Below are 8002 nucleotides of genomic sequence, written 5' to 3'. Positions count from 1 at the left end.
AGCTGATGGTGATTGGTCTTTAATTAAAAACAATTCACACGTTTGGATAAACAATCTCCAGACCACATTCCAGAGCAGCAAAACACGGAGAAGCTGAGGCTTCTCATTTTCCCAGGAGAAGAAACCCTGGCGAAGGGATTTTTCAGAAAATATGACAGTGACAAGCACCCTGCATGAGAGAGCCCAGGCATGGCTGAGAGCACCCTGCAGCAGCCCTCTCTGCCTCTCCCTTCACCCACAGCAGCATTGCACCAGCTCATTCATTCTGTGAGGTTTTGCCCCAGATCTGGGGGACCAGCAATTGCTCCTCTGAGGTGCCTTGAGCGCCTGCTCTCTGTGTTGATGGAGGGCTGAGAAAAGTCTTCTCCTCAGCCCCTGCAGCTGCAGCAGCCCTGCTGATGCCCAGATCCGCGATAAATGGAGTTAGAGCTCCAGCGGAGTGTTTGCTGTCCTCCGGGATGGAGGTGTCAATGCACGGGCAGAGCTGGCGGAGCGCAGTGCTGGAAAGCGACGCAGGAAGCTCATTAGCACATCCTTAATAGCCCTGAAATTGCTGCTAGGGCCTCTGGTAGCTCTCCTCCCCCTGGGTCGGGGGAGCCAATGTCGGGGCACCTCCGCCCCGGGCATTCCCAAGGGGAACAGACTGGCTCAGTTCGGCACATCTGCTCCAAATCCAATGGCTCTGGCATCAGGCACCCGGATTTCACTGCTGCTACTGCCCTCTGTGAGGAGAGGCACCCTGTGCCTCAGTTTCCCTGCCTGTGTGCAAGAGCTGAGACACCTTCCACCCAACTCTGGTGAATATCTCCTGCTCTTAATTCTTGTTCTGCCCTCACGGAGCTTCTGTGATACACTTGGGGGGATTTTCAGGCAGATCAGAGGTGCTGCCTGAATTCCCAAGGTCACCCAAGCACACCAAACACAGAATCCCAGAACGGTCTGGGTAGGAAGGACCTTAAAGCTCCTGTCCTTGCAGGGACACCTTCCACCAGAGCAGGATGCTCCAAGCCCACCTGGTGGATGGGTGACATCCCCTGGGTGTCCCAGTGCTCCTTCCAGGGGGAGATGGATGTGGGCACTGCTCCAGCTCGCCCTGAACCAGCTCAAGTGCTCAAGGCTGGCTCAAAGGAACAATTCTGGTTTCCAGAGCTGGGCACAGCCTTCTCTCTGAATTAACAAGCTCGTCTAACACCACTCCTAGCCAAGAAGGGGGCATGGAGCAGCTCCCCTGTCCCACCTTTAGGTGCTGCACCACAGTTCCACTTTTCATGGCACCTGCACTGGAGGGATTCAATGACTCCTGGGAAATGCCAGGCCAAGAAGCTTTTAAGAACTCCTAAACTGCCTTTTTAAGAGGCAGGGCACATGTGCAACTAATCCAGTCTTAAAACTAATGATTTAATTTACCTTTGGAGAAGCAAACCAGCATAAATTAATATCTCCCAGTAGTATAACATAAGCATGTTTTATCTAGAGATTATGTTGATTAAATCATCAAGTGCCATAATCTTCCCTTCGTACCTCAGTAAGTTGGAGGGGAAAAAAAATGCCTAAAAATGTAGATACAGCTTTCTAAACCACAGGAGGGAAGTGCATGCTCAACTCCAAGCAGTTTCTGGCTCAGCAGAGCATGCACAGGAGACTCCCCACCCTGGAAGGAGCTGCTCCACTTGGTGTGGTACCAAGAGGTAAAATTAAAAAATAAAAATAATAAGAATAAAAAATAAAAGCTCTGTGTTCCTCATGGAAGAGGTGCCAGGAGATGGAGGAGCTCTGAGGCAGCACAGGAGTTGCACTTCTGGGGTTTCACTCTGCAAATGGACCCGAGCAGGTCAGGTCTGGCTCCTCCAGGCCGTGTATCTGATTTCAGGATAGAAGACACCAGGGCCACTAAGTCATGCGAGCTGGAAATTGCAGCGCCTCAGCAGAGGGGGAAAGCACAGAATCCTCTTTAAACCATCTCCCTGATCTCATTTGTGCTTGTTCCCACTCACCTTGGCTGAAGGACTAAACCACCCACCCTGATGAATCAACAAGACCTACCTGGACTTTCCCCACCTGCCGCGGGTGGTTTTTCAGACAAAGCCGGTTCCTGCGGGACTCAGCTGCAAACTGTCTCCAGGTAATCATGGCCAGGCACTCGAGCTTTAATGGCTTTGTGTGCTGGCTGTTTGCATTGCTGGAGAGCCCTTGGGCCGGGCACTTCAGACGCACAACACCTTTCATTCAGAGCCAATGCAGAACCTCAGGCGGGTTTCAAAGCTTCCCTGGAGAAGGAGCTTGTTAAGAGGAGGTGTCCAAGGCCAAAACAACATCTCCCACAACAGAAAGTCCCTCCCGTGAAACAGCAAACTCCAAACACTGCTTGTACCAAACACCAGCAGGTCTCCAGCAAACCTGGATTTACAAGGTCAAACCTCAACGTGAGCAATGCAGACTCACCCTCCTAGTGCTTATGAAATTAGTGGATTTTGCAAAGAAAGGGCAATTAACAGGTGTTATTTTATTTGGTTATTGGCAAGTTGGGGCAAACAGCAAAAAGCTGCCAGCAGTGCAGGCACCACAGCTCTGTGCCTGTTTCTCACAAACAGGGTAATTTCTCCACTTTTGTAAGAGCTTGAGAGCCTTCAGAAGAGAAAGGGCATTATTTCAAAAAGCATTTTAAAGCCAACATGAAGTTGTCAAGAGGAACACTGTGCTCAGTGTCTGAGGCAGAAAACACAGCTCCATCCAAACACTCTGTCCCTGGTAGGAAAAATACAGATTGTAAAGGATCCATTTTCAGGCTCTGAAAGGAGGCACTTTCTGAACACGGGTTTTTCCTTAGAGAGGAGACACTGTGAGCTGACTTGCAGCATTACAGATGTGGAAGCTTCAAGAAGTTTCCTGACTTTTTTTTCCTTTTTTTTTTTTAATAATTACTCATTTCTGCAGTCCTGCAAACCTGCCTGATGATTCAGAGAGCAGAAGGGAGTTGTGTTTCTTTCCATGAGCACCATTAAACTAAAACTCAGCCCCAAGCCCTTTTTTGCCCTAGAAGCAAACCTCCAAGTTTTACTGACTTCCCTAAAATGGTCCAGGCCGAGGAGTGTAATTTAGGAACAATTCTTCACCTCCTTCTGATGCTGTTTTACAGTAGAAATAACCTGACCGTCTCCCTCTGAGAGTGTCTCTGCCTGTCCAGCATTTCCCTTCTAGGCTTTATAACCTCTTCAGTTCAATTATAGGGGCCCCCCAAAAGCCTGGGGACTCCATTACTCCTAAATGAAACATCTTCAAAGACATTAATGCCACTTGTCTTCTGCAGGACCCTCATTCCAGGCAAGCCTGACATTTTGACAGATCCTCACACTTTTTCACCGAGGATATGCACCGTTACACAAGGTTAATTTTTTCAGGATTGATAGAAAAATCTCTTCCTCTAGGTAAACATAAGACAAACATCTACACACTGTGTGGAATTACATGTCAAGCCACTCGGTAAAACCAGCTTATCTGTCAGGAACAAGCCTGACAAATCCTTGGTACAGATGTCTTTCTTCCCCCACTTTAAATTGCACAGAGAGGCCTCAGAGTTCAGAGGGAGGGAGGGGGTTCCCCTCATCCCCATCCTGCCTGTGCTGTTCTCCTACCCCCCTGCTGAGCCAGCTGCCTTTGGACAGGAGGATTTGGAGGAGATATCCAGAGGAAAGCCTGACAAAAAACAGAACAAAGCAAAACAAACAGGACAGGGAGGTTGCCTGCCCTCTCCCCTCCTTCCTGCCTGCTGGGAGAGCGATGCTGTCTGCAAATGGCACCTGTGCCCCGTGTCCCCCTGGCAGAGCCCGTGGCAGAGCGTGCTCAGCTGCCCCGTGACAGTGGCCAGCAGAGCTTTGTCACTCTGCTGCTGCTCATTCCCCAGGAGGAAATTCAGCTAAGGGTGTTGCTCCTTACAGACCCAATCTAAAAACATTTGCTTTCTGGTTTTGAATACATTCCCCTCTCTCCTCAGGCTGAGGGGAGAAATCTTCCACAGCAGATCAAAGCCCACAGATGTCAGGCAGTTTCTCTTCCTCTCCTTTTGCAATCCTTTAGCTGCCTGATGCCCTGGGGGAGCCAAAGGTTGCAGGGAGAAAGCCCAGGATCCCTTCAGGGTGGATTTTATTGTCTTTAAGTAATGAGTTTCACCCTGGAGAGGGAAATCCTCCTTTCCAAGGGCCACAGGTCCTCTCCGAGCTTCCCCTAGAATCTGTATGGACATTGCCATTCCACACTCAACATCCTGGACAAACAAATGATTAATTATCCCCAGGGAGCTGCCATCTGCCAGCGCTAGCTCTTGGGTGGATGTGATTAACAGAACATCCCCTGATCTCCACCAACTGCCAAGGAAAACGTGCTCTCTTCCAATGGTTTGTGCAACCAGCTTCTCACACTCAAGTATCAAAATGTAGCTGGTGATCCAGAAATCAGACCTGCTCCAGAGGGAGCCTTGGCCTGGCCAGCTGCATGGAGAAGGGCCAAGCGTATGACACCCAAGAGATGATGCACTCAGAGGTGTGGGTGAAGCTCTGACATAGCCAAAACCCTACTCAAAGCCTTAAGGAAGGTTAAGTTGCCCTCAAGCTCAGAGTAAAAGCTAAATTGAGGAAGGAGAATGTAATTTCCAGCTGAGTTCTAGAGCCAGCGCTCAGCCCTTGGCTGATCACTGCTCTCCTGTGCCTCAGCCTCCCCGAATGAGTCATTGTGTTTATTCTCATTTACTTCTCTCTGTAAAAACCTCTAAGATTCGTATTTCAAAACCACTATGGGGGTAAAATCAGCGGCGAGACAGGCAGCAGAGCCCCAGCAGGAAAGGAGGATGGATGCTCGGCTGGCCCCTCCCGCCTGCCCTGCTCAGCAGCGCTGATTGCCACAGCAACAGAAAGAGGAGAAAAGTGTTCCCATAGAAGGGATTCGGTTGCTTTTAAGTGGATTAACATGGGAGAGTTTGTTTATAAACGTCAAGAGCAGGTCGGTGTGAAACTGGAAACGCGGGAGGAGTTTGGCTTGGGGATGGAGGATGGGAACACCTGAGGGGATGGGAACACCTGAGGGGATGGAACACCTGAGCCAGGTATGGATGGGAGCCCTGCAGGGTCTCAGCGCTCAGGGAACCTTCTCACTAATGCACACAGAGCTGTGCCTGCTCACCCCCTCTGTCCCCAAAGGCCACCTCAGGGATGAGCTACGTTGATCTGCCGTCCCAAAATGAGACCCCAGCGCTGGAGTTCCACCCCACGGTCAGCTGAGCCGTGTGAGCAGACGGGAACAGGGCAGAAGGTCGAGCAGGAGCCTGTGCTCCTCTCCAAAGCCATTTGAGAGGCTCATTAAGCCAGTTAATGGCTGCTGAATTTCATTTGTATAAGCGCCCCGAGAGACTCGAGCTTTGGCCGGGGCACTGAGGGACACCTCAGCCAAGTCGTGCCAGGGGTGAGATCCCAAAAACACAGACGGTAAAAATCCCAGTTTTTGATGGGCAGCGAGGCTCTCCATGTGCTCTGATGATGATGATGAGGATGATGCTGCCAAGGCAGCAAAGCTTGCCCTCACGGCCTTGCCTTCCAGCAGGCCCTCAGGACATGTCTGCTCCCAAAGGAGGCGGTGGGGGAAGCAGGGTGAGAGCCAAAGCAGCCTCTTGAACAGTCCCATTTTTGAGATTGTCCCTGCAGCCCCTTTGCAGCACACTCAGCTCACTGAGGGAACAAGTGACCAGCAGGGAGGGCTGGGATAACTCTGGGTCAGTGACAGGCCATGTTCCCAGAGCCTGCGTGTCCTTGCCGCACATTCCCCTTCATCTGAGGCACCACATCCACCCAGCCAGGTACTTGGCAACAAAAGGCTGCAAAAAGCAGCGAAAAGGTTCGCCATCACACATTAATTAAACATAGCAATACTTCAGAAGTTATGTAAATCTGCAGCACCACCATGGAGCAGGGTGTGTAACACAGCACGGATGGGTGGCTGAAGGAGAGGCCTGGTGCCTCTGCTCGGCTGGCTGCAGCCATTAATTACAGCCCCATTAGGCAGGCAGGAAACGCTCCCACCAGCAGCACCTTCCTGCTCTGTCATCCAGGCCAGGAACATGACAGATGGAGCAGAGCTGAGGCATAATCGAGATGGAGCACCTGCCAGGCAGGATGGATGGGGAGGAACCCCTCTGCTCGGAGGCTCTGTGGGTTATTGATACCTTTGCTTGGCTGACAAGATAAAGAGGCACTGCAGGCCTCAGGAAGGCCACAGCCAGTGTTTGAGGCTGTTCACATCCATTTCAAAGCACATGGATGAGATTTCCCCCCAGGGAATCAGCACTGGGGGAGCCAGCACATCCACTGCATCCCTCATGGGATTTCAGAGCACACAAAACCTTCAAACTTCTCTGAGAAAGCCAGATTAGCACTGAGAGGTGCCCAGCCCTGCTCACTGCTCCAGACACTCCTCACTACACTGCTGAGACCCTGGCACATGGAAGCCCTGGCAGTGTCCAAGGCCAGGTGGGACATTGGGACTTACTGGAAAGTGTCCCTGCCCATGGCAGGGGTTGGAAGATGATCTTTAAGGTCCCTTTCAACCCAAACCATTCTGTGATTCCATGATTCCCTGCAAGGGCAGTCCAGGATCTGCCTTCCACACTCCACTTCTCTTACCCAGACCACACAAGCAGCCCAGGTATGAGAGCACAAAAACTGCAGCTTTGCAGCCCAAAATATCTGTAAATACTCCCCTTTATAGCACCTGGACATGGCAGGCAAGAACCTGTGTCTCCTCAGATGGATGAAATCCTCCAGGAGCAAAGCCCTGCTGTGGCAGAGCCACTCACTGGATTGCCACCAATTGTCCCTTCCTTGGAACAGAGAAGGGTTTATCATCTTCAGGGGACAGAAACTGCATTTCTGTATTTCACCCAGACTTTCAAAGCTCTTCCCAAACTGATATTTCAACGGAAGAGGAAACAAATCCATAGTTTTGAATTCCCTCAGGGGAGGACAAGACCAAGAGGCTGAGGCAGGGCTGGTAACAACTCTGCCATGCTTTATTTCCCTTTCCTGGACTGCAAAACTCCAGGCTTGGACCAAAATGAGACCTAATCAATATTCTAATGCTGAGATCCCATTACAGACTGAGCATCCCAGGTTCCAGGTCAAACTCTCCTTCATGTCTCAGTTTCACACACAGCCTTGAACCAATTGTTTTAGCAATTCCCAACCTCAATGGATGAGATTTTTACCACCCCAGAAATCCTTCCCAGCAGAATCTTTGCCTCCTGCTTTTCCACTCATTTTGTGCAACTGTTTTACATGATTTAGCATCATCAGTATTCAGAGCCTTCCCCATTACGTGATGCCTCATGATGTGTGAGGTTTGGAATGTTTCCTCTCTAATCACATCAGAAAAAAGATATTCCTGTGGCCATTAGGCAGTGTTGCTAAATTTTAGACCAGGGCAAAAGGCTGTTTCTTCTCCAGAATGAGTAATTTTTCAGTGTTAACAGGAACTTGACATGATCAGCAGCTGCCTTCAACTGTGTGACAGAAATCAATCATTTATCAAACAACCTGGAAAAAAAAAAGGTAAAAACCCAAAACAAACCAAAAACTTGACTTACCTCCCCATTTAATGATGGCAGCAGACATCCATGTGTCCTGAGCCTGTCCTCCAAACCTGTGTGAGCCAGTGGCACCAGACTGTTCACTTAAAAACCCTTCAGTCACCAATTCCAAACAGGATTGAAACCACCAAGCAGAAACCTTGACTGAAAATATCATTTTTCTCTCTGGATTTGCATTTGTAGTTATTTTTTGTTAAAGCTTGTTAGCTCTCATGACCTGGGCTGGCCATTAAACCTGCAGAGATCTGCAGGCAGTGACCACCCTCCAAAGAATCCTGAATTCAGTAAAAATAAGGAACCTTAATAAAGCGAAATGAAAAATGTACATTTCATCATTATTCTGCCTTTTTTTCCTCCCTCTCAGGATTCAGGGCA

This window comes from Zonotrichia albicollis, chromosome 18, assembly GCF_047830755.1.
Source record: "Zonotrichia albicollis isolate bZonAlb1 chromosome 18, bZonAlb1.hap1, whole genome shotgun sequence".
Taxonomy (NCBI): domain Eukaryota; kingdom Metazoa; phylum Chordata; class Aves; order Passeriformes; family Passerellidae; genus Zonotrichia; species Zonotrichia albicollis.
This window is presented reverse-complemented; position numbering follows the sequence as displayed.